Source organism: Myxine glutinosa, chromosome 4, assembly GCF_964187855.1.
Source record: "Myxine glutinosa chromosome 4, kmMyxGlut1.1, whole genome shotgun sequence".
NCBI lineage: Eukaryota > Metazoa > Chordata > Myxini > Myxiniformes > Myxinidae > Myxine > Myxine glutinosa.
Window position 1 is genome coordinate 114,122,575 of NC_136264.1, and position 26,806 is coordinate 114,149,380.

Sequence of the window (26,806 nt, forward strand, 5' to 3'; positions counted from 1 at the left end):
AATCCACTTCATCAAATATGTAACGCTTTTTCACAAACCACTTCATCAATTATATAAAACTTAATACAGGTATTCCTCTATTTACAACCAGGATGCGTTCCTGGAAAGCAGGGTGTAAATCGATTTTCGTCATTAATTATTCCATGGTGTTAAACCAAAGATGCATACAATGAATGGGTGTAAATAAAGGAATGCCTGTATTTATTATGCCTGCATGTATGATGCACCTGAGTGGTTGCTTGCAGTGTGCAAGAATACCCCACCAATATATATATATATATTGCACATGATACATAGAACAGCAAAGCGCTTACCTTGTGTAGCTTTTCAACCACTTTCCTCAGATATATATATATATATATATATATATATATATATATATATATATATATATACATACATATATACATATATACATATATGTGTATATATACATATATACATATATGTGTATATATACATATATACATATATACATATATGTGTATATATACATATATACATATATACATATATGTGTATATATACATATATACATATATACATATATGTGTATATATACATATATACATATATGTGTATATATATATATATACATATATATATATATATATATATATATATATATATATATATATATAAAACACAGTTTGTGTGTGTGTGTGTGTGTGTGTGTGTGTGTGTGTGTGTAATGTTACCGATAGACTCCTAAACGGAGAGGCTTACATGCTTGATATTTGACATAGACATGGCCATTGAGCGTGGGATGAACATGGCCGAACTCAAAATATTTGACGATCCATATTTTTTATTCATATTTACCTCAGCGCATTTCAGCGCACGGAATCAACGGAATCAGAGCAGGTGGGCGCTGATTCGCTCAGAGCGATCACGTGATGACGCTATGACAAAAAAAATCGCTATGACGCTATGAAACGCTATGACGCTATGAACGCTATGAAAAAAAAAATCGCTATGACACTATGAAACGCTATGACGCTATGAACGATATGACGCTATGAACGCTATGAACGATATGACGCTATGAACGATATGACGCTATGACAAAAAAAATCGCTATGACGCTATGAAACGCTATGACGCTATGACCGCTATGACAAAAAAAAATCGCTATGACGCTATGAAACGCTATGAACGATATGACGCTATGAACGCTATGACAAAAAAATCGCTATGACGCTATGAAACGCTATGACGCTGTGAACGCTATGACGCTATGACGCTATGAAAAAAAAAACGGTCAAATGCTGTCTTTGGTTTTCGCCAAACATGTCTTCTGGTACTGTGGCCAAATAGCTCTACCTTTGACTCATCTGTCCAGAGCACATTGTTCCAGAAGTGCTGGTCTTTGCCTTGGTGTTCCTTGGCAAACTTTAGTCTTGCCCTGATGTTCTTTCTGGACAGCAAAGGTTTCCTCCTGGCACACCTCCCATGTAGATCAAATTTGTGCAGCCTCTTTCTAATGGTAGACTCGTGCACTTTGACATCAACAGTGGCAAAAGCTACCTGTAGGTCCCGTGATGACATTCTGGGGTTCTTAGAGACTTCTTTCAGCATCTTGCGGTCTGCTCTCGGGCTGAACTTGCTGGGGCGGCCTGGCCTGAACAAATTGGCAGTTGTTTGGAAACTTCTCCACTTGTAGATGATCTTCCGGACAGTCGAATGATTGATTTCAAATTGTTTGGAGATATTTTTAAATCCCTTCCCAGACTCGTAGGCATCTTTCTATAAGACAGACACCTTCTCAGGCATCATACCACCCTCCCAAAAAAATTAAGGAATTTAAGGGAATTTTTTGTCAGAAAAATAAAGGAATTTTAAAGGCTTCTTTCTGAATGCCTCAGAGAGCTCTTTTGATCTCGGCATGGTGACGCCGCACACTTCAACAACAAAGAGCAAACCAAACTAAATGTCTCAGGTTTAAATAATACAGGTTCCTCCAAGATCCTCTCCAACTATGTTCTGATCATTTGCACCTGAGCCGGTGCACCTGATTCTAATTTTAGGTATTTGAAGTAGTGATAAATGTAGGGGTGTACTTACTTTTTCCACATGCGAAATTTGCATTTATGTTTATTTAAATTATACAATGGACTACAAAATGTAAATGTTTCATGATATTTGTTATATTATATCACCTTTATCTATCAATATTGTTGAAATGAAGATCAAATAGCTGTATGTTGAAATATGTTGAAAAAGTCAAAACTTTACATGGGGTGTACTTTTTCACGTGACTGTGTATGTGTGTATGTGTCTCCTCCACAACTCCAAAACCATGAAACCTAGCCGCCCCAAATTTTGCGTGCATACGTCTTGACCTCCAAGGAATTGCATAAATGGAAACTGGGTGTTTGGGTGTGTAAAAACCCTTTTTGAAGATGACTAACAGGGTGCTCATAACAAACAAAAAAACCCCAAAAAGCTTTACCAAAACGGCACTGCGCCATCTTGGTTAGCCCACTGTCACATCGCTGGGTTCTTAAGCCGCCATTTTTTTTCAGCCGATTCAAATGTGCCTTGCCTTGAAATGACAATCTACTCTCATGAAATAATTAGAACATATAATCAAAATCTGGATTCAGATTTGAGGATGGGATCCTGTTCACTAAATAAGTATCGAAATCTGGAGTGAAATCTGACAAAATTTAACACATGACCGATTCTTATAACTCAGCGTATATCTTTTACTTGGCTTTCAGCAAGGTTGTCCTTCCTCCTTCTCCACATTGCCAAAGCATTAAACTTAACTTTTTCTACTGTTCCAACAATTATAGAGTGAAGAAAATATTAAGGAATGTGCCCAAAGTGTAACTTTATTGAGTAAAACTAAAATAATTAACTGGTGGAAATTGAGTGCAATGAAAATAATTAACCAGCAGGATCGATGGCAAGGCTTCTGCAGTCATAACTTTATACTCCGTCCGTGGGGAAATCTCCGAGTAAGGAAGGCAAGATAAATCAAATTAAAGATAGAAGTAAAAGAATGTGTCCCTCCTCCTGCTATGCCTATTGTCTATTTATTTTTTTTTTTTTTTTGTATACAAGATCGAGGCTCGTGAAAGAGCGAACATTAATCACACAGAAAGACAAACCGACACATAAAACATATAACATCAGGAGCGGTAGACAAGATGGGGAGAGAGGGGGAAGGACACAAACACAACATTTGAGAGCAGGGACCGAGAGACATGGAGACATCGAGAGATCTGAGAGAGGGCGAGGGCTTTGGGGGGGGGGGGGCATGGGAAGGGGGCGGTGGGAGAGGTATAAAACATATGGACACTGCCAGGACTTCCAGGAAAGAAGTTGGAATTTCAAACAAGGTGGATCTGGGGTGAATTAGCGGGGGTAGAAAAGATCAAGGTTTTGGATGGGGGAAGATAAGAGATGGTGGTGAACAGCTGTTTTAAAGACCTGGAGGGAGGAGTGGGATTGAAGGGAGTGAGGGAGTTTGTTCCAGAGGCGGGAGAAAAGAGGAATGAAAGAGTGAAGGTGAGCAGAGAGCCGAGATTTTGGCAGTTTAACCATCAGAGGGTTGCTGGCAGATCTTGTGCGACCTGTAGGAATATTTGGGGGACAGAGCACAGAGAGAGCTGGGGGTGCAAGGCCGGAGAGGAGTCGGTAGAAGACAGAAAGACCACCTACCTGCCTGCGGTGAGTGAGTGAAAGGCCCTCAAAGATAGCTTCATCGCGGGAGATTCCAATAATTCTGAAAGCTTTGGTTTCAACAGCGTGAAGCCGAGCTAGGTGTGAGGCAGGAGCACCGGCCCATAGGGGAGAACAGTATTCCATTGAGCTGCGGATGAAAGCCTTGTATGTGGTGAGGAGCTCAGGTGTGCCGAGGAAGGACTTCGCACGACGGAGGATGCCCAGTCGGCGACTGGCTTTGGAGGCCAGCTTGGAAATGTGGTTTTCCCAAGAAAGATCATGGCAGATAGTGAGACCCAAAATCTTGAGCGACAGAACTTCTTGGAGAGGATTGTTGAGAAAGTTTTTTTCGGAGGATTTTCGAGAGAGTCAGAGAGATCATTGATGAAGACCAGAAAAAGCACGGGGACCAGAAAAAGCACGGGGCCCAGAACACTGCCTTGGGGAACTCCAGCCTGAACAGGAAGAGGAGATGAGAGAAACCCATTCAGGGCCACACGTTGACGACGACTAGAGAGGAAGTCCGCCAGCCATGCGTGGAGATTTCCATGGATACCAAAGGAGGAGAGTTTGGTGAGCAGAGCGGGGTGCCAGACCGTGTCGAAGGCACGTGATATGTCGAGGGAGACAGCTCTAATTTCCTGTTTGGCATTGAGGACCTCCATCCATTGTTGAGACAGCAGAAGCAGCATGTCCAGAGTAGAGTGACCTGGTCTGAAACCAAATTGATGATCAGAGATCAAGCCATTGGAGAAGAGGAAAGATTTCATATCCGAAGCAATGATGGATTCCATGACTTTGCTGATAATTGGGAGAAGGCTGATTGGTCTGTAGTTGCTAGGATCTGTTTTTGCACCTTTTTTGTGCAAAGCGGTGATGTTGGCTGATTTCCAAGCAGATGGCAGTTGACCTTGAGCAAAAGAGAGGGTGAAGAGAACAGAGAGAGGGTGAGATAGAGCAGCAGAGCAGGATTTTAGGACCCGTGGGCTGATGCCGTCGGGTCCAGTTGCAGAATCAGAGTCGAGGGTTGACAGAAACTTTTCCACCTTGTCAGGAGGAAAGGACACGGAGTCCAGGAGCAGCAGGGTACGACTGGGTATGGTGGGTACAGAGAGGGATGGGTTTGGGACACAAGATTTAGAGGCAAACACAGAGTTGAGGCATTCAGCTTTTTCACGTGCGGAGTCAGCTGTGTAGCCGTTTGAGGTAAGGGAGGGGATGGAGGGGGAACAAACACCAGAAACGGATTTGACCAGACGCCACCAGGATTTGGAAGAGGGAGACAGATAAGAGAGTTCGGTCTTGAGAACGGAGAGATATTGTTTCCTGGCTCTCCTGAGGGTGGACACACACTTGTTTCGGGCTTTGTGAAAGGAAATGAGATTTCCTTCCGTTGGATTTGCTTTCCAGGAGACGAAGGCAAGTTGTTTCTGGGCAACAGCCTCACCACAAGATTACGTGTACCATGGACGGGAGGAAGGGTATGACAACTGAAGACAAGATGGGATAATATTTAATTATTTAATATTTAATTTAATTTAATTTAATAGATAATATTTAATATTTAATATTTAATTTATTTCCTTCTTTTAAAAAGTAGAAAGTACACCAATGAACAAACAAATGCCTATTTAAAGGTAAACCTTTGGTGCTTTGAGGTTGTCATGTTGTTGAAATTTAAATGCGTGCTTATGGTTTACGGCAACACTACTTTGAACAGGCCGCGGTTCATATGGGTGTGTGTGTGTGTGTGTGTGTGTGTGTGTGTGTGTGTGTGTGTGTGTCAATTGCAGATTATAGCGGGATCTTCACCCAGCCTGCCCCATTTGCTCCTGGCCCAAGATCCTGACCAGTCAATTTTTTTTTTAATTCATTGAATAAAATGTTTTTATGCAGTTTATCTTTTTACAAACGAAAATAGCTGTGAGATGCTCCATGTGAGTCAACGGTGCAAGGAGAGCTGTGAGATATTCTGTGTAAGTGAACGGCGTAAGGAGGACCACGAGTTGTTCCGTGTGAGTGAACTGAGTAAAGAGTGTCATGAATTCCGAGTGAGTGAACGGCGTAAGGGGAGCTGTGAGTTCCGAGTTCCGAGTGAGATTATATATACTAGGGCATGCCCGTACTATATCTATATCTAAAATTATATCCCCCCCTCTATTTACATGAAATGGTTTGGTCCATGAAATGTTTTGGTCCATTCGCAACGCCAAAGCGAACGGCGAACGCTTTACATGAAATGGTTTGGTTCATGAAATGTTTTGGTCCATTCGCAACGCCAAAGCGAACGGCGAACGGCTTGCGAGTACAGTGACAATCCCCCCGGGGTTTTAATTAGTTTTAAAACATCGTTTAACGCCAACATAGCGCCAACATAGTTTGCCGACGGGAAATAAATGAATACGCTCTCAAATGTGCCATCCGAGGCAGAGTGTGTTCGCCACGTTCGGCACACGCGATAGCTCGCTGCTCTCTGATTGGTTGAATCGTTTTTTGGACATAGCTCGGTAAGTAATTGTCCGATTAATATGAAACCTTGAAAAGGCACATCCTCGGGTCCCCAGCAATATACCTGGCAAGTTTCAAGTATATCGGACCCGTGGTTGTCGAGAAACAGCGGTCACAGACAAACAAACAAACAAACAAACACACAGAGATTACTGGAATTATAGATAGATATATATATATACAGGGTGAATCAAAAGTAGCGCCCGCGCCCGATTTCTGTTTTTTCGGCTGTCAGATTCTTTCTGGGATGTCATGTTGATAATAATTGTCTTGCAGATTATTAATTTTCTTAATTTATTTATTTTTGTTTTTGTTTTGCAGGTTATTGCTGAGAGTTTGGAAAGTTACTGAATTTGCACCAAATTGAACCATGAATTACCTTTCAATGAATCAACACATTGCGGCTGTGAAACATTACTCACTCAAACATCAAATCACTGCACAGTTTGAGGAAATTGATATCGAACTCTGCAAGCGTGTGTGCCACTCTGTGCCTGCTCGGCTGCAATTGTGCATCGATCACGAGGGAGGGCACTTTGAAAATTGCAAGTAAAACAGCTGGGTACACTTCCGTAATAATTTTCCCCCGAATAAATGGTTAGATAAAAATGTCATTCATTTATTTCTACCTTCTTGTACACTGTAATACAAATGGCAAACAAACAATCAACTGACAACAAACACACAACAACATGCATTTTAAGGCAATTTTCCCTGCTGGAGCGGGGGTTAGCCTTGCAGTACGGTCCCCATGACAATCTTCTCCATTTTGCCCTATTTTCTGCATCTCCCCTTGTTAACCCCCTTGCCCGCATTTCTTCTTCCACCATCTTTAGCCGAGTCTTTCTCGGTCTTCCCTGTCCTCTACTTCCTTCTATATTCATTTCCATCACTCTTCTCAACCAGTCACTTTCATCCTTCCTCAACACATGACCAAATCATCTCAACCTGTTCCTCTTCACAGCATCAATCACAGGCTCTATTCCCATCATCTTTCGCAATTCATCATTTGTCCTCCTCTCCCTCAACGATACTCCGCACATCCACCGAACCATTCACATTTCCACCCTTTCCAGCCTTCGTTGCTGCTCTACGTTTATTAACCATGTCTCGCTCCCATAAATCATAACACTTCTCACACATGCAGCATACACCTTTCCCTTCAGCTTCAACGACACTCCCCTTCTCATCAGCACGCCACTCAGTTCCCGAAACTTCTTCCATGCACATCTCACTCCAGCAACCGTTGCCGAGTCTGATCCACCTTCTCCATTCAGCACGTCTCCGAGGTAGCAAAATGTTTTCACACCTTCCAGCTTCACGCCGTCTCCAAGATCCAACTCAACATTTCCTCCATCTGCAGCTCCCTCCATGCACACCTTACATTTGAATGTAGATGCAACACTGGTAAATGACCCTCAGACCACTGCATTTTTGATGAACCCACTCAGAGCACATTGTACATTGAATGGAGTTCACTCAGACACCCTTCCTGCACACAGCACATGGCCACTTCCCAGTTCTTTCCACCTCACCACATGCTTTACCACTTGCCATCACCTTCATCTTCATCTTTCCAATATTCACCTTCAGACCTTTTGTCTCCATACATTCCTTCCACTTGTTCATCTTTTCCTTCAGTCCATCCATACTTTTCACAATCAACACCAGATCATCTGCATACAACAACTCCCACGGTAAACCCTCCTCCATCACAGCTACAAATAGCAGTGGACTTGGTACCAACCACTGATGCACACTTCTCCTGCAACTGCCTCACAATAAAGAGCGCGTCTGTCGTTCCTCTTCCTGGCATGAATCCAAACTGCATTTCGTCGATCTTCACCTTCTTTCTTATCCTCCTCTCTAACACCCTTTCCAATACCTTCATTCCATGCTCCAATAACTTTATCGCTCGGTACGAGCTACACTACAGAGGGTCACCTTTCCCCTTGTATAGAGGGACGAGGGTACTCAGTTCCCAATCCACTGGAATGCGGCCTTCTTTCACCACCAGATTACAGATCTCTGTCATTCTCTTCACACCCCAACTTCCTGCTGCCTTCAACATATCTCCCACATCTCACGTCGGCCCTCCCGCTTTTCTACTCTTCATTGCTTTTATCGCTTCCTCAACATCCTTCGCAGTTATCTTCTCTGCCGGTCCTAAAACTGGGTTACTCTCTATGTTACCATTCCATTCATTCTCTGTATTCAACAGCATTTCCATATATCTTTTCCATCTTCCTTTAATTCCATCTGGGTCCACAACGATTTGTCCCACTTCATCCTTCAAGCAACTCACCCCCATCACATCACACCTCTCTTTCACCATCTGCTTTGCAATCCTGAATACCGCTCTCTGACCCTCTTCCGAATCCAAGCGTTCTCCGAACATTTTCTGACATGCCTCCTGCGCCTTTGCTACCTCTTTCTCTTTGCAGCCTTCTTGGCTGCCTTATAACTTTCATGCTCTGCTTTTTCTGCTCCCGTACCCTTCGCCTTCTGCCACTGCTTGAACTTCTTCCTCTTCTCATCAATCCTCTTTCCAACTTCATCATCCCACCACCATGTTTCCGAGTGCCTCGGTAGTCCTTTTGTCCATCCACATACCTCACCAACGGCTCCCAGACTATCTTTCATTGACATCCAACCTCTTTCAACCTCCACACCTTCATTCTCGGTTGGTACTTCACCCGCCGAGCTCTCCTTGCACCTTTCACCCTCACGTCGCAGACAACCAAGTGGTGCTGTGAAACAGCTTCCTCCCCCAGGATCACCTTTGTGTCCCGGAGGTGCCCCCTATCTCGCCTCCACACCATCAGGTAGTCAACGATTGTCGTCGACCCACCCGACGTGTATGTAACAAGTTTATTATCCTCTTTCTGGAACTGAGTATTACAAATCAACAAATCAGCTCCATCAGCAAACTCCAAAATCCTTTCACCTTCTCCATTTCTCACACCTTATCCGTAACCCCCATGAACTCCCTCAAAACCGTCCATACTCCTTCCCACATGTCCATTTAGGTCTCCTCCTCCCACAACAACTTCCTCATCTTTCACGTTTTCCATCAGCTTGTCTATCGCACACCAGAACTTGTCCTCTTCCTCGCTCCGACCAACCTGCAGAGCATATCTCAAGATGTCGTTCACCAAGAGCTTTCCAATCATCATTTTCACCATCATCAACCTATCACTCACTCTAGTCACACTCACCACACTGTCTACAAACTCCTCAGAAAACAGGACACCAACACCATTCACACCATCCGGGCACCCTTGCCACACAAACTTGTATTTCTGTCCCTGCCTACCCTTCACCATTCTCACACCACTTCCCTTCCATCTCGTCTCTTGCACACAACATATGTCCACTCTTCTTCTGATCAATACTTCCACCACTTGTCCTGATCTACCTGTCATTGTCCCTACAATCCATGTCCCATACCTCAGAAACCGATCTCCACTTCGGGCTGTACCCTGCCCATATGTAGTTGTAATTGTCATGGTTCTCTTTTTGAGGCAATGTTTTTATAGCCGGATGCCCTTCCTGACGTCAACCCTCTTACGACACGCAGGGATACGGTGTACCTATTCTAAACCAGGGTACAATCAACTGACAGAAATCTATATATATATATATATATTGTTACGGCCCGCGGATAAGGATGTTGGTTTGCCGAGCGGATGGCACCGCGGCCGAACAGTTACCCCGACTAACCCGATTCCCGAACGTTGGCCGGATCGCACCACAGATATTCAATATGGAAAAGACAAAAGTGACACGGATGTGAAGGAGAAGAAGACAGAAGTAGGGAATACGAATATAATTTATTTACTATTTACAACCAAAAGTAACCAAGGAAGAAGGAAAGATAAGGAAATAATTTACAGAAGATATTAGAGACACAGTGCAACGCTAGCTTACCTACAGTCTTAATTAACCCAGGGACAGAACAAACAAGGACAGACTCACGCGGGGAATGATGATAGGACTGGCAGGAGGTGGATGGCTGGAGGGAGAGGAAGGTCCACGGATACTGCAGCACGATCGGCGCGTTTGGCAGCCGCCGTTCCTTCGCGGCCCCGCTCAAAACTGCCGTCAAGGCCCCAAGCTGCTGTGTCTGAAGCTGCTGTGGCTGCTGCTGAAGCCGCCGCTGTTGCTGCTGTTGAAGCTGCCGCTGTTGCTGCTGTGGCTGCTGCTGCTGCTGCGTGGACGTCGCGTGCTTTCTCCAGGACTCGTCTGACTCGTCTGGTCCAACCACTCAACTCAACCACGTCCTTGCTTCTTGCGCGCGCGCTTTTATAGCGCCTCAGGCGATCAAGCCGCCGGCCTTCAGGACACACCCATCGGTCAGCTCGCCTCGGCCCTGATTGGTCGGCACGGCCCTCTGGCTCCGCCCTTGATGACGATGGGCGGGCACGCCCTTCTTCCCCGCCCCGAGCACATGTTCAATGGTGGTTTTGGGGCGAAATCAGCAACCCACAGCTGTAGCAAACCTGGCAAACTGCCCAGTGCAGTTGGCAATGGAGGCTTGGAGGGGATGTAATTGGCAATTGAGGCTTGGCAATGGAAGTTTTGGGAGTGGGAATGGGGAATGAAGGGAATCTATCTTATTTCACTTGGTGCAATGGAGTGTCATCTTAATGGAAGACAAGGCCTTACCCTAATACACATAATAAAGATATAACTATCAACAAGGGGGAAATCTATGATTGGCTGACGTGATTGTTTATGACCTAATTATGGGACGCCCTTTGACCTTTATACATAACTGGAGTAAGGAGGGTCCAGAATAAAGCAATAATAATAAAAAACTCAATAAAAAAAACACAATCCTCATATCCACAACAATATATATATATATATATATATATATATATATATATAAATCGGGCGCTACTTTTGACTCACCCTGTACACACACACACACACACACACACACACACACACACACACACACACACACACACACACACACACACACACACACACACACACACACACACACAATACTTATGCTTTCTTCAAATGTGGAAATGATGGCGGATAGGCCTTGTTATACAGTTCTTGAAAGGCTAACCTGGAAGCATGGGTTAGTTTGCACTCCTCTGTCTGGAATCGACATCGAGGACATCATCATTGCTGTCGATAAGATAATCAGTTTGAACAATATAAAAGCGGCTTCCCGCATGAATAAACCATTGTTTCTACAATACCCATTGTTGCCCAAATAGTCAAGCATGGGCCTTTTTTTTTCTCTGACGTGTTTGTCAAGGTGTTCCCTCTCAATATGCTGACTGTGAGGATGTTCCTTTTAAATATCCCTCCTTTCATTAAAAAATGCCCAAGTAGTTACTCAACAAACGTGGTTCCGTTGCTTCTTCAGTCACTGTGGTCCCTTTACGAGGCAAAAAACCAGTTAAAACATATCATGTGCTTTTGTAGTTTCGTTTATATGACTTTATTACCGGTGTCACTACATTACATGCCGGTGTAATCAAGGTTGAAGAGCATGGCTACAGGGTCTTTGTTTCCACAGAGTCTCGCTGGTTTTGAGTGTGGCCAATATGGTCATTTAAAGGCCTCCTGCTCGAATAAGTCCATGGTTGGATTCACTATCCCAGATGCTAATGAACAGAATGGGTCTAATCTAATGAGATAATTGTTGATGATGTAAATAGTGTGGGTGCTGATCAACACAGATCTTACAGAAGAGGAACAAAGACCAAGGAAAAGAACTCTCTCACCTGTTTGCGCTATTAACGACTGAGATAATAAGGTCTTGGCTGGGTCTCCTACCTTTACACAAGTGGTTATTTAAGGTTAAACCTCCATGTTTGTCCCTCACTAAACGTTGCAATGACTAAGTTACCTTCCCCTCTCTGGGGATTAACAATTGTATAGAAACTAACAATCTGTCTGTGATCGAGTAATCCAATTAGACAACTGAGCCTTGTCAAGATCATGGGCAGCAAGGTGCTGGTGCCAAAATGTCTGATTGCTGCATTGATGAGCCCATTGCTTCAGTAATGGATTCTCAATGCAATGATTATGACCGATGGAGGTTCTTGCGTTGCCTCAGTAATTGGTAGTGAGGCTTCCCATCAGAGCATGTCTCTGGTGACTGTCCCTCCCATTGAAATTATGGAATTCAAAGAACGTCTCACAAAAGGCGTGTAAAATTTCGATTTTTTTTTTCTCTCTGGCATTCACACCTTGATTCTTGGTTTTCAGGGCGTCATTCAACAATCTGAGGCCCTCCCTATTTCTGATTGGCAACAACCCTCTTCTGGTGAAACTGTCAAAATCAAGACTCTCTGCTCATTCACTTTTTCATTCCTTTTTTTTTAACCACCTTTGGAACAAACTCCCACACTCTCTTCAATCCCAGACCTCCATCCAGGTATTCAAAACACCTACCCACCACCATCTCTTATCGTCCCCCATCCAAAACCCTGATCTTTTCTACCCCTGTTAATACACCGCAAATCCACCTCCTTCAAATTCCGTTTTTCTTTCCTGAAAGCCCTAGTCGTGTCCATCTTGTTTATCCATCACTCCCTTTATTATATGTGTTAGCTCTTACACGAGCCTCGACTTGGTATACAAAAAAAAAGGACTAAAAAGTATCATGTCAAGCAAGGAAATAATTAAATATGTAATTGTTGGTCGTTTAATGGTTAATGTTGCCGTATCCTTTTTTTTGCATGAAATAGCTAGCCTCAACACTAATGGTGGGTGCAGTCAACTGTGTAGGTCGCAGACTGTGCAGTTAGCCAAGATTGAATAAAATCGATATGCAGTACTTCTATTACAAGAAACTCATGCAGATTGTATGGCTGAATGGCAGCAACAGGTGAATGGCACTTGGTTATTTGGTAGTACAGCTTCGGTGCGTGCTGGTATCGCTTTCTTTCTTAGTGCACACGTCTGTCTGTGTCTCCCCCTATTTTTATAGAAATTTGTACCAGGCTATCCAGCCTCTGCAGAATGCGAGTACAATCAACAACCGTTTGTTTGTGTGTATGCTCCAAGTGATAGTAAGGATAGAGGAACTGGGTTCTTTCCTTTACTGCAAAATCTATCTTCTCACACGGCGTTGTGTTTAGGTGGCGACTTTAAGTGTACTTTGAACCCAAGTTCACATCGGAACAGTGCAGAACCACATCCAGCTTCAAGTAAGCCTCTCTCTGATACTGTATCGCATCATGACTTCAGTGATGTATGGCGACAGCACCCCAAACATGCAACAATTTAGCTGGTGTCGGGTTTTACGAAAGAATCTTTCACTTGCTCGGCTCAATAATTTTATATGTCTAACTCTTCTAGTAATCTTGTGACGCATACCGATATTGTCCCTTGTGGTTTCTCTGACCATTTCCTGTAAAATTATGCTTCCCATTCCCCTGTTTCAAGCACCGCACTTTGTATTGGTCTTTACACATCTCCCTTCTGAGTGATCATTCTTTCTTTTTTTTATCACCCTTCGAGTTGTTTTGGGAGCAAGTTGTTTATCTACAACATAACTTTCTAAACCTCTGTCAGTGGTGGGACTATGCTAAAGTGCAGATCCATGTTTTCGGTACAAAACAAATTGGTCTAGATGGAAACAATCAAGTATTGGAGACTTGAAACAAGAGATTCTTCAAATATAGGGAGGTGCACAGGTTCTTTGTGATGCTAAAGTGTCAATTGCTGTTTGAGAAACAAGCTATGCTTGAGGAATCAATTTGAGAAAATGGTGTCAGTGCCTTCGTCAGAATGAGAGTTAATGGCTTACGGCCTTCAGACACCTGTTTTAAATAAACTTTTTTTTAAAGTTTGAGAAGATGACCAAGGTGAGCCAGCAATTGCTTAGTCTTCTTTCCAGTGATGGGCATATTCCTGACGATAGTAAATAAATTGTTCATCTTGTTAGATATTACTTTGAGAAGGTGCTTTCCTTCAGGTCTAGTGATATGCCCGCAACACAAAATATTACAACCAATTTATCGCAGATATATGATCATCAGCAACACGTCTTGGATGAGAACATTACTCTTGAGCTTAAAACTGTGCTGGAGGACCCTGCTGACCATAAGGCTCCTGGCTTTGATTGGTTATCAGCTGAATTTTAGAAAAAACTTTTTGGGACATATTTGGACCTGATTTGTTTTCAGGTTTTTTTAATCCAGACTTCATGAGGGCTTATTACCCCTTAGTTGGCAACATGCGGTCACACGTATCACCAAGAAAGGATTTGCAATTGATACAGAACTGGTGCCCATTTCTCTCCTCTGCATGGCTTACAAGATTTGTTGTTTTTTTTTTACCAAATTGCTTGCTAATCGTGTAAAGACTTGTTTTAAGCACAGTTATATATCATGATCAATCGTACTGTGTTTTACATAGATCTATGCACAATAACATCTGTTTAGTATGAGACTTTGGGGATTTGAGATTTGTGTGCAATTCAACAACACATACTGGTCTCATTTTTTTAAAGATCAATAAAAAGCCTTTGACTTCATCATGAATACATGTTTCAAGTTTCAAAGCAATTTCGTTTAAACACCTATTATTTCTTACTCGCAGGGGCCTGCAAAAAATCGCTGTAATGTAAAATATGACCAAGTCCTCAAATCTCCACCATCCCACTTCACAAGCCCCAAGTCCTCAACCTCCACCTCCCAACCTCAAGTTCTCACTCTCCCCCTCTCAAACCTCAGGTGTCAATCCCCTCCCCTCTCCAAGCCTTCTAACCTCCTCCCCACCCATCACATGATCACCTGTCCAACTCACAATCCCACGATACATGCAGAAAAGACAGGTGACAATAAATGACCCGAAACCAATTATCTTCTTCCTGATGCATATATACACACATTGTTAAAAGTAAATAATGACCTCGGACAAAGACCTTTCACAATGATATGGGTTCAAACCCTGCTTGAGAGAATGCCAATCCCCTCCCCATTTCAGGCCTTCAAACCCTCTCCCCACATATCACACGATCACATGTACAACTCGCAATCCCGCAATATATGCAGACAAGACGGGTGACCATGAGCAGGTCATGGCCCGTCACAATCACCTGTCCAACTCACAATCCCGTGAGATATACGGATGTTTGAGAAGACATGTGACAATAAACAACCCAAAAACCATAACGCATATATACATATCGTAAAAAAGTAAATAATGACCTCAGACAAAGACCTTTTATGATATGGGTTTAAGCCCTGCTTGAGAGAATGCCAATCCCCTCCACACTTCAAGCCTTCAAATCCCCTCCCCATCCATCATGATCACCTGTCCAACTCACAATCCCAAGAGATGTGCAGAAAAGACCGGTGACAATAAACTACCAGTACCCAAAACCAATTATCTTCTTCCTGATGCATGTAATAATAATAATAATAATAATAATAATAATAAGTCTTATATGGTAGTCTTATATATATATATATATATATATATATATATATATATATATATATATATATATATATATATACTCGTAGTACTGTATGCACATTGATAAAAGTAAATAATGGCCTTGGACTAATTTCTAATGACATGGCTTTAAGCTCTGCTTGAGAGAATGCCGGGTTATCTGGTCGTATACAAGTTAAAAGACTGCTGCCTCGATCGCTGAGGCCGATCTTGCCAAGGCCCGTGATGCCTGTCGGCTCAAAATCCTTTTAACTGTCGCTTCGGTAGTATTACAATGAAGGGAAAACTTATAGAGTGCCCGATTGTGGATATGACAACTCTGAGATGTCTTTGACTTTGCATAATAGTAATTACCAACATGGTGGCTGTTGTAGAGAAATTGTGGGTAGAGTCAGACAAACTGTCCAACCAATGGGTGGAACACAACAACACAATGACACAATAACAAAAACAGGCATTTTAAGGCCATTTTCCCTGCAAGAGCAGGGGTTAGCCTTGCGGTCCCCATGACAATCTTCTCCATTTTGCCCTATTTTCTGCATCTCCCCTTGTTAACCCCCTTGCCCGCATTTATTCTTCGACCATCTTTAGCCAAGTCTTTCTCGATCTTCCCCATCCTCTACTTCCTTCTACATTCATTTCCATCACTCTTCTCAAGCATGAACATTTCTCAACCCACACCCCTCCCCCACACGAACACTTTCATCCTTCCTCATCACATGACCAAACCATCTCAGACTGTTTCTCTTCACAGCATCCATCACAGGCTCTATTCCCATCATCTTTCGCAATTCATCATTTGTCTTCCTCTCTCTCAACGATACTCCACACATCCACCGAACCATTCGCATTTCCACCCTTTCCAGCCTTCGTTGCTGTTCTACGTTCATTACCCATGTCTCGCTCCCATAAATCATAATACTTCACACATGCAGCATACACCTTTCCCTTCAGCTTCAACGACACTCCCCTCCTCATCAGCACGCCACTCAGTTCCCGAAACTTCTTCCATGCACATCTCACTCGAGCAACCGTTGCCGAGTCGGATCCACCTTCTCCATTCATCATGTCTCCAAGGTAACAAAATGTTTTCACACCTTCCAGCTTCACGCCGTCTCCAAGATCCAACTCAACATTTCCTCCATCTGCAACTCCCTCTGTGCACACCTTACACTTGAATGTAGCTGCCACCCTGGTTAATGACCCTCTCAAACCACTACATTTTTTGATGAACCCACTCAGCGCACATTGTACATTGAATGGAATTCACTCCGACACTCTTCCTGCACACAGCACACGGCCACTTCCCAGTTATTTCCACCTCACCACATGCTTTACCACTTGCCATCACCTTCCTTTTTCCGATATTCACCTTCAGACTTTTTGTCTCCATACATTCCTTCCACTTGTTCATCTTCTCCTTCAGTCCATCCATACTTTCTGCAATCAACACCAGATCATCTGCATACAACTCCCACGGTAAACCCTCCTTTACGTTCCGAGCCAGCACCTGTTAGATTCGTCATTTCCGTTGTGGTGGTTTGCATCCACTGTAAATATTTCCGATTCCATGTATTATTATTGTTGTCATTTAAAGGGAACAGATATTTCTAGTTTCAAAAGTTAAAGTTAATGCTAAAAGAAACAGGAAACCGGATCGGGACCCGGACAAAAAACCGGAAGAAGCCAAGGAGAAAGGAGGCGGAGCGAAGTAAAGTCGGACAAGAAGCTGGTTGCTTTGCGGTCTGGATCGAACGTTGTCGAGCAAGAGTCACGAGTGAACTTTGGGTTTCCTGGGAAAAGGGATTCCTGCGATTGAGTTGTTATCACTGTGACTGATCAACCTGCGTGTCAGGTTTGGCGTTGGATTCCGAGGAATCATCGTCGGGTCGTTGCGTCTCGAGAACGAGCCATCGGCCATTTTGACCGCGCGCTTTTCTCATCGCGAAAGGTCTTTGCTTCGCGTCAGCCGTTTTCACCATTCAGACGTCTATCTGGGATGTGTGTGTGCAACGCGGATTTTGAAGGCAAACCTGAGGTTCGCCGATTTGGAGCTGTAAAACATCCATACCAGAGGGTGTGATTTCCCAGTCGCCTTGAGTGCGCTTTTACGCAGCTTTGGGCCGCGTGACTCTTTGCGCTGCTTTGGCCGCGTACGCCTTTGTGCAGTTTTGGCGGAGTGACTGGGCCCGTCATCTGAATGCGATTCTGGTTTCGATTCGACATTGCTCTGACGATCGCTGGAGGGGATCAAATTTGAGCTTGAATGATGGGAATAGAGACATTGGGGAATGTTCTTTTTTCCCTCACTTGGAGCACAGCGAGTTACCTTTTCTAGCTGATGGTACCATCATAAGATATACATTGATTGTACTTTTGATTGCTATTATTGTTGTATTGTTATTCTTGTGTGATTTTTTAATACAATATTTGTTTGTTGGTAACAATTGGTGTGGTTTCACCATTGATTTTTGACACAGGATAACACACTTTTCTGCCGTGACTCCTCTCGGGGCTCGGAGGTACACAGTGACCAGGAGGTCGGGGAGGAGCACGTAACAGAAATTGGGGGCTCGTCCGGGATTAAATTCCCGAATAACACTCGTCCGGGAGCAAATTCCCTGATAACATTCGTCCGGGATAGAATTCCCTAGCATTGCCAAAATTCCCAAATTTGGAATTTTTTCCTAACATTCCCAAATTTTTAAAAAAAAAAAAAATTGGAAAATTTTTGTGTGAAGGTTAACAGGTGTTAACTGATAGTCACCATGGTGTTTGACGCAGAACAGTTTGCGGCATTCCCTAATGAGGCACAGTTCCAAGTGTTAAAAAAAATCAGAACTCTTGATATTGGCCAGACATTTTAACTTGGAGGTCCGAGTTAAAATGAAGAAAGCAGAGATGCAGACATTGGTGGTAGAATCTCTGGTGGGACAGGGCACATGGACAGAGGTAGCCTTGGATTGGTTACCAGAGGAAAAAGAAAATGTGGAGCTCCGGAAAATGGAGATGCAACTGCAGAGCCAGGAAAGGTTAAAAGCAGAGGAAAGGAAAACAAGAAAGAAGAGCAGGGGAAAGAAGAGCTGCAAGTGAACTCGAGGAGAGAAGAACAGAGGAAAGGAGAGCTGAAAGAGAACCCGTGGAAAAAAGAGTAGAACAGGAACGAGAACTCGAGGTGAAACGAGCAGAGGAAAGAAGAGCCGAAAGCGAGTTAAAGGAACGTGACATGGAGTGTCAGAGGGAAATTAAACTCAAGGAACTGGAATTAATGAGAGAACGGGGAGAGGTAGCATCCATGCCGGCTAGTTCGACAACTAGTCAGAACACTTGGGATGTTGGTAAACATGTGAGGCTGGTTCCACCCTTCAATGAAAAAGAGGTAGCCAAGTTTTTTTTACACTTTGAGAAAGTGGCTCAAATGCTAGAATGGCCTGTGGAGTCCTGGACTATGTTAGTGCAAAGTGTTCTGGTGGGTAAAGCTCAAGATATATTTTCGGCTTTACCGATTGACCAATGTGTAGATTATGAGATAGTGAAGAAAACCATTCTCAAAGCCTATGAATTGGTCCCAGAAGCTTACCGGCAAAAATTCCGGAATGCCAGGAAGAGGGAGAGTGAGACCCATGTGGAGTTTGCCCGAATGAAGGAAACCATGTTTGATCGGTGGTGTGACTCGAAGGAGGTTGGGAAAGACTTCAACCTGTTACGCCAATTGATCTTGGTGGAGGAATTCAAACAGGGTGTCCACGCGGACATTAAAGTGGATCTGGATGAGAGAAAAGTACCAAAGTTGTATGAGGCAGCAACTGTGGCAGATGACTATGCCTTGACACACAGGATGGGGTTCCACAAACCTAACTTCCCACCTAGAGTTAGCCAGGGGAGTTATGGTAAATCAGGTGCGGAGAACAAAAATTCATGGAGGCGACCTGGAGATGACTGAGTACAAATCTGATACCACGACTTTTAGAGATCAGAAGACTACAGTTCCAAGACAGACTTATCTTCCGGGGGGCTCAAGGCAGACCACGAGTTTTTCCCCCGGCCCTACTTGTGCTTTTTGCAAGAAACCTGGGCATTTGATGTCCCAATGTTATGCCCTGAAAAGGAAAAATCAGGAGTGGAGTCAGACTAGTATAACTCCGAATGCATTGGCAAATGTGAGAAATCGTCCTTGGAGGACAGTGCCTTGTGAAGGTTCCCATGCCAAAGTTACGGCATCACAGAACAACCTTGTTCAAGAGGGTTACAAACCTTTTATTTCAGAGGGGTTTGTGTCACTGGATGGAGACGTGACTAACCAGAGACCTGTTAGGGTATTGAGGGATACAGGAGCACATCAATCTTTGATGCTTGAAGGCATTTTGCCATTGTCAGAGAAGACGGCAACTGGTGTTAGTGTTCGTTTACAGGGGGTTGGTGGCTATGTTAGAGCCCCACTTCATGTCATCCATTTGCAGTCTGATTTGGTGTCAGGACCGGTCACCGTAGGTTTACAAGCCACTCTTCCTGTAGAAGGAATATCTTTTGTTATCGGGAATGATTTGGCCGGTGGTCAAGCCTCTGGTAATCCGATGTTGGTTGAGAAGCCTAGCATGGAAAATAACACTGCACAGTTAGAGCAGACGATTCCGGGTATCTTTCCCTCCTGTGCCGCGACTCGTGCTATGGGTAGGAAGCGCTCTGAAGAGAAGAGGAAGGTACTGACATCACGCTTTGCACCGGCACGTCTTGTCAGGTACCCAAAAACTAAGAGTCAGCACACACAAGTCATGGATGGAGGCAATGTTGGCAAGCTCTTTGTAGGTGGACTGAACTTCAAAACAAGGGAAGTTGTTCTGGACTCTGTCTTCAGCCAATAAGGACCACTCTTGGAAGTGCGGCTGATAAAAGATAGGGAGCCGCAAAAGTCAAGAGGGTTTGGCTTTGTCACGTTTGAAAACACAAAGGACGCCAAAGATGCAGAAAATAATTTGAATGGCAAGGATTTGGATGGTCGGACCATAACAGTAGGGAAGGCAGGCCATGGGCGTCGAATGGGCTACAGAGGAGGAAAACGTGGAGGTAGTTTCAGGGGTGGCTATGCCTCCCGGGGTGGGACTTGTAGTTTTGGTGGTGGCCGTAGTCGAGATTACTATGGAGGTTCCCAGAGTTACGGCAGCTCCAGCAGGGATGATTGTCAGGGTAGTGGCTGAGAAGGAGACCGCTATTCCCGTGACAACAGCGACAAGCGTCCCAACCGTGATTATTATGAAAGTTAGGAAGAGTTTGAAGCACTGAATGCTGTGGAGCAGCCGAGCCAAGATTCCTATACGGATTAACCGTGAACTCCGCGTTCCTAAAGGCGTCCATGTCGTGAATACTTCCAGGCCTCACCACCCAACCACCATGAAACCTGGCTCTCAGCTCGGCCTCCCTAAAAAAGTGCTATAGATTTGCTTGACTTTGGATTTTTGATCACAACCCCTTAACCTTCATTCAAAAAAGAAATAAAAAATAAAAATCAGAGGTTGATGAGATGGAGTTTGGCCTTGCAGGAGTTCAACTTCGAGATTGAGCATGTAAAGGGCAGGGACAATGTCGTGGCGGATGCTTTGTCCAGAGTGAACTGACTTTGGAGATCTCTGTGGGTTGTTTGAAGTTTTGTTGCTTTATTTTTGGGAAATATTGATCATCGTTGCTCACGGGAATTGATGATTTGGGTGTGAGTTTACTTTTGTTTGTTGGGAGAATTTTGCCTACAAAGAAAGTTTTCACTATGTTCAAACTTTCTTTCTTGAGGGGGGGAAGTGTTACAGATTTGTCACTTCCATTGTGGTGGTTTGCATCCACTGTAAATATTTCCGATTCCATGTATTATTATTGTTGTCATTTAAAGAGAATAGCTATTTCTAGTTTCAAAAGTTAAAAATTAATGTTAAAAGAAACAGGAAACCGGATCGGGACCCGGATGAAAAACCGGAAGAAGCCAAGGAGAAAGGAGGCGGAGCGAAGTAAAGTCGGACAAGAAGCTGGTTGCTTTGCGGTCTGGATCGAACGTTGTCGAGCAAGAGTCACGAGTGAACTTTGGGTTTCCTGGGAAAAGGGATTCCTGCGATTGAGTTGTTATCGCTGTGACTGATCAACCTGCGTGTCAGGTTTGGCTTTGGATTCCGAGGAATCATTGTAGGGTCGTTGTGTCTCGAGAACGAGCTGTCGGCCATTTTGACTCGCACGCTTTGCTCATCGCGAAAGGTCTTTGCTTCGTGTCAGCCGTTTTCACCATTCAGACGTCTATCTGGGATGTGTGTGTGCAACGCGGATTTTGAAGGCAAACCTGAGGTTCGCCGATTTGGAGCTGTAAAACATCCATACCAGAGGGTGTGATTTCCCAGTCGCCTTGAGTGCGCTTTTACGCAGCTTTGGGCCGCGTGACTCTTTGCGCTGCTTTGGCCGCGTACGCCTTTGTGCAGTTTTGGCGGCGTGACTGGGCCCATCATCTCAACGGGATTCTCGTTTCGATTCGACATTGCTCTGACGATCGCTGGAGGGGATCAAATTTGAGCTTGAAGACGGGAATATAGAGACATTGGGGAATGTTCTTTTTTCACTCACTTGGAGCACAGTGGGTTACCTTATACTAGCTGATGGTAACATCATAAGATATACATTGATTGTACTTTTGATTGCTATTATTGTTGTATTGTTATTCTTGTGTGATTTTTTAATACAATATTTGTTTGTTGGTAACAATTGGTGTGGTTTCACCATTGATTTTTGACACAGGATAACACACTTTTCTGCCGTGACTCCTCTCGGGGCTCGGAGGTACACAGTGACCAGGAGGTCGGGGAGGAGCACGTAACAGAAATTGGGGGCTCGTCCGGGATTAAATTCCCGAATAACACTCGTCCGGGAGCAAATTCCCTGATAACATTCGTCCGGGATAGAATTCCCTAGCATTGCCAAAATTCCCAAATTTGGAATTTTTTCCTAACATTCCCAAATTTTTTTTAAAAAAAAAAATTGGAAAATTTTTGTGTGAAGGTTAACAGGTGTTAACTGATAGTCACCATGGTGTTTGACGCAGAACAGTTTGCGGCATTCCCTAATGAGGCACAGTTCCAAGTGTTAAAAAAAATCAGAACTCTTGATATTGGCCAGACATTTTAACTTGGAGGTCCGAGTTAAAATGAAGAAAGCAGAGATGCAGACATTGGTGGTAGAATGTACGGACCTGATGGTACCATCATAGGAAATATATATTGGTTGTACAATTGATTACTATTGTTGTTGTACTGTTATTCTTGTGTGATCTTAATACAATATTTGTTTGTTGGTAACAATTGGTGCGGTTTCACCATTGTTTTTGACACAGGATAACACACTTTTCTGCGGTGACTCCTCTCGGGGCTCGGAGGTACACCGTGACCAGGGGGTCGGGGAGGAGCACGTAACACACCTCCATCACAGCTACAAATAGTAGTGGACTTAGTACCGACCCCTGATGCACTCCCACCTTCACCTCAAAGTCACCACTGTTCCCGTCCTTCGTCCTTAAAGCTTTGCGCCCTCTTTTGTACATTGCCATCACTACTCTGATCAAATATTCCTCCACTCCTAACTTCCTCAATGCCCATGTCACTACTTCACGTGGAACCCTATCAAATGCTTTCTCCAGATCAACAAACCCAAGAAACAACTTCTTCCTCTCTCCATGTACTTATCCTGCAACTGCCTCACAATAAAAAGCACGTCTGTCATTCCTCTTCCTGGCATAAATCCAAACTGCATTTCGTCAATCTTCACTTTCTTCCTTATCCTCCTCTCCAACACCCTTTCCAATACCTTCATTCCATGCTCCAATAACTTTATCGCTCGATATGAGCCACAATCCAGAGGGTCACCTTTCCCCTTGTATAGAGGGACGAGGGCACTCAGTTCCCAATCCACTGGAATGCGGCCTTCTTTCACCACCAGATTGCAGATCTCTGTCATTCTCTTCACACCCCAATTTCCCGCTGCCTTCAACATATCTCCCACAACTCCCGTCGGCCCTCCCCCTTTTCTACTCTTCATTGCTTTTATCGCTTCCTCAACTTCCTTCTCAGTTATCTTGACTGCCGGTCCTAAAACTGGGTTACTCTCTATGTTGCCATCCCATTCATTCTCTGCATTCAACAGTATTTCCATATATCTCTTCCATCTTCCTTTAATTCCATCTGGGTCCACAACGATTTGTCCCACTTCATCCTTCAAGCAACTCACCCCATCACATCACACCTCTCTTTCGCTGTCTGCTTTGCAATCCTGAATACCGCTCTGACCCTCTTCCGAATCCAAGCGTTCTCCAAACATTTTCCTCCATGCCTCCTGCGCCTTTGCTACCTCTTTCTTTGCAGCCTTCTTGGCTGCCTTATAACTTTCATGCTCTGCCTTTTCTGCCCCCATACCCTTCGCCTTCTGCCACTCTTTGAGCTTCTTCCTCTTCTTGTCAATCTTCTTTCCAACTTCATCATCCCACCACCATGTTTCCGAGTGCCTTGGTCGTCCTTTTGTCCATCCACATACCTCACCAACGGCTCCCAACAGACTATCTTTCATTGACATCCAACCACTTTCTTTCAAGCTCAACCACATCATCCTCCACCATACTCAGCCTCTCTTTTAATGCCTCCCTCACTGTCACCTCTTTCAACCTCCACACCTTCTCATTCTCGGTTGGTACTTCACCCGCCGAGCTCTCCTCGCACCTTTCACCCTTATGACGCAGACAACAAAGTGGTGCTGTGAAACAGCCTCCTCCCCCGGGATCACCTTTGTGTCCCGGAGGTGCCCCCTATCTCGCCTACGCACCATCAGGTAGTCAACGGTTGTCGTCGACCCACCTGACGTGTATGTAAAAGCTTATTATCCTCTTCCTGGGACCGAGTACTACAAATCAACAAATCAGCTCTATCAGCAAACTCCAAAATCCTTTCACCTTCTCCATTTCTCACACCATGTCCGTAACCCCCATGAACTCCCTCAAAACCGTCCATACTCATTCCCACATGTCCATTTAGGTCCCCTCCTACCACAACAACTTCCTCATCTTTCACGTTTTCCATCAGCTTCTCGATCGCATACCAGAACTTGTCCTTCTCTTCATCGCTCCGACCAACCTGCGGAGCATATCCCGAGATGACGTTCACCAAGAGCTTTCCAATCATCATTTTCATCATCATCAACCTATCACACTCTAGTCACACTCACCACACTGTCTACAAACTCCTCAGACCAACACCATTCACGCCCTCCAGGCACCCTTGCCACACAAACTTGTATTTCTGTCCCTGCCTACCCTTCACCATTCTGACACCACTTCCCTTCCATCTCGTTTCCTGCACACAACATATATCCACTCTTCTTCTGACCAATACTTCCACCACTTCTCCTGATCTCCCTGTCATTGTCCCTACATTCCATGTCCCAAACCTCAGAAACCGATCTACACGTCGGGCATCAGACGTTTCGTCGTCATAAATAGAGTGATTTCCACCCTTGCTTCGATCGGGTTCCCCACCTTGAGTTTTGACGAGAGGGAGTGGGGTCCCCCACGGGGTACTTCGGGCTGTACCCTGCCCATATGTAGTTGTAATTGTCATGGTTCTCTTTTTGAGGCAATATTTTTTATGGCCAGATGCCCTTCCTGACGCCAACCTTTGTAGTCGCCTCTTACGACATGCAGGGATACGGTGTACCTATTCTAAACCAGGGTTCACACCGGGAAATGACACAATGCCACAATAACACACACACAGAGACACACACACACACACACACACACACACACACACACACACACACACACACACACACACACACACACACACACACACACACACACACACACACACACACACACACACACACACACCTTTAGCTTAATAAAAGTCGATGATGGTTTTTGCGCACCATTGTTAGTTGGGAGTGGAATTCTCTAAGGCTCTCCATCTGGAAATCTGTATGATCTTTGTATCGAGCCCCTTTTGATCAGTTTACAATCTTCTCTGCTAGGCTTTTCGGTGACACCATCAGAAAAGCAAAATTGTAATTTCGGCCTATGCTGATAATATGCCTGTCACTGTTTGCAGCCATGAAGACATAGTCATTTGTTCGAGTGTCTACTTGTCCACTCTCGAGCATGTACAATACAGATTAATTGGTCCAAAGATAAAGCAGTTTTAGTGAGCAATAAGCCACTCTCTGGCCTTCCACTTCTCCCTATTAATCCAAGTTGGGAAGAAGGTGTAAAGTAACTTGGCATTTATTTTTGTACCCAGGTTTTTTTTTTCAAAAGGAAGTGGGATGGGTTGCTCTACAAAATCAACAATATATTAAACTAGCAGAGCCCACCCGCCGCTTCGCTTATGGGCCAATGAGTCCTCCTATTTGCCAAAATTAATTTACCCATACGAAGAGTGCTTTGACCTCAGTGTTGCCCAGGTAAAAACGGGAATTTAAATATCCTCTGCCACCACCACCAGGTGGCGCTACACGGTACACATTTACATAGAGAATTTTACGGTACACATTTACACCCTGCATGAGGCCGCAGCCACATAGTCTATGTTACCCCCCACACAAAGTTGTATTTGTACCCCCAGTTTGGAGTTTGCAAATTTGAAGATGGGGCCATACATAGAACACATACAAACAAAAAGAGATTTTTGCCTTTTTTAGGTATAGATAGACGAGGAATTTTGTCTAGCTCGTCTTTTAGAGGCCGTGCCCTGGTCAAAATCAACCTCTCTGCTATGGCATAAACTGATTGCTTTGTGGCCACCTGCAACATTGTTGTCGTCAATTCAAAAATGTCTGCTCGATTTCTTCTGGGATGTAAAACACAGGCTTCAAACAGTGGTTCTCGGTCTTCCACTCAAGGAAGGTTGTCATGGACTTGTAGACATCATCGCTCGTCAGGTGATGGCTTTCTGCATTTCTGCTGCTCATGTTGCTAGAGGCCTTGCCCTGGAAATCTACTGCAAACTACTTATTGAAACAAGCTGGGATGCTGGGCTACAACTGGAAACGCCTTTTTATGGAACTGCAGCATGTAGATGTATCGCTCCTCCCTGACCTTTAACAAGATGTTCTGCACACATGACAGTTCACTTCAAAAACTTGAAAAATGGAGACTTATGGCAGTAAAAGCTTTCTTCAT

General features: G+C 44.1%; 1 protein-coding gene across 1 annotated transcript in view; it reads right to left on the bottom strand.

Moving 5' to 3' along the window:
- FGD6 (FYVE, RhoGEF and PH domain containing 6) overlaps positions 1–10,440 on the bottom strand; it is an 86,852-nt gene extending 76,412 nt beyond the window's left edge. Inside the window, exon 1 of the mRNA XM_068113142.2 lies at positions 10,159–10,440. The gene's annotated coding sequence lies outside the window, so the exon portion shown is untranslated. The remainder of the gene's footprint in view (positions 1–10,158) is intronic.
- Positions 10,441–26,806: the final 16,366 nt, after the last annotated feature.